The following is a 1,697-nucleotide window of genomic DNA, read 5'->3' on the forward strand; positions in this document are numbered from 1 at the left end:
ATTAGATAAATATCATGTAAACGAGATACATGTATTTTTTAAAAAAAAAATTAAAAATAATAAAAAATATTAATAACTCATCAATAATCCAAAATTTTAGCAGGTAATTAACACATAAAAAAGTAGATAGAAGAGATTAAAATGGATAAATTTAATAAATTAGTACTAAAAAGGGTTGATGGAATAGTGGGAAGAGAATTAAAACGGTTATCTACCATGTGTATAGTGGGAGATAACGTAAGAGATAACAATTTTAATTCTCTTCCCACTGTCCCATCAACCTTTTTGAGGAATTTGGATCTTCTAAAATTTGAATTTCACTTTACAGAGTAAAGTGTGATCTTCTACTCTTGAATAGTTTCTCTTTCATATTTATTATTGGTCCCACCTATGAAATAAATGGTGAGAAATCACACCTTACTCTCTAAAGTGAAATTCAAACTTTAGAAGATCCAAATCCCTTTTTGAATACTAATTGATCAAACATATCCATTTTAATCTCTTCTACTAACTTTTTTATGTACTAATTACATGCTAAAAATTTGGATTATTCATATTAGAATAAAATCAAAAATAGCCCCTGACAATTACCTCGAAAGACAATGAGGCCCTTAACAAAAAAACCTAATCCGGTCCCTGACAATTACTTCAAAAGGACAACGAGGCCCATGTGCCAAAAAAAGTTAATGTTTTTTTTGGCACATGGACTAATCAGTCCCAAAAAAATATCGGATTGGGTGTTTTTTTTCTTGGGAGCTTACACTGTAAATGAGATATATATCTTGTTTACACTGTAAACGAGACTTGTTGCATACTTCCCTCTTATCTTATTTACATACAAAATTATCTCATTTACAATGTAAACGTCTAAACGAGATAAGAGAGGGGTATTTATTTCGATAAATATTTTTAAAATTATTTATTTCGGTAATTATTACATTTATTTAATTTATAAAAATAAAAAATTCCTTTAAAATTTGATAAAAATTAATTTTATCCAAAAAAAAATTATTTGCATTAAATATATTTTGGCAGCTAATTTAAAAAAAAAATATTATTTTTTGTTCTTAATATTTGTAATAAGTCCTATTTGTATCTTTAAGGTTTGAATCGTTCTATTTGTATCCTGATGTTTATAAAAATAATTCAATGTTATCCTGCTATCAATTATACATCATGAATTTTAGTTAGAATTCTAAAAAATTTTTTTCAAAGTTAGAATACAAATATTTGGACAGAATCGATGATCCACTATGGATAATAACTTATCAAAAGTTAGAAACTAATTCCTGCAATACTTGTTTAGGGACATAATTGAACCTGAACACAAATAGTGGGTACAATATTGAAATTGAACATATCTAAGTGAGATCTAATTGAGAATGAATACATTCAAGTGAGAATAATTAAAAAATACAATCTGATTTATTAGTATAATTAATGATAGAGTACAATGAATATCACTTTTATAAACATTAGAGAAGAAATAGAACGATTTAAATATTGAGGACAAATAGAATTATAAGACTTACTCCAAGCATTGGGACAAAAACGATACTCTACTATTTAAAAAATTTAGGACCAATTTAACAATAATTTCATAAGAACAACATTTAACAAAAATAAATCAAACATAGTTATCATATATTATTTGATATAAATCGAAAACTTCAATAATATAATGTGTAAAATACTTA

This window comes from Arachis ipaensis, chromosome B10 (assembly GCF_000816755.2).
Source record: "Arachis ipaensis cultivar K30076 chromosome B10, Araip1.1, whole genome shotgun sequence".
NCBI classification, from domain to species: Eukaryota; Viridiplantae; Streptophyta; class Magnoliopsida; order Fabales; family Fabaceae; genus Arachis; species Arachis ipaensis.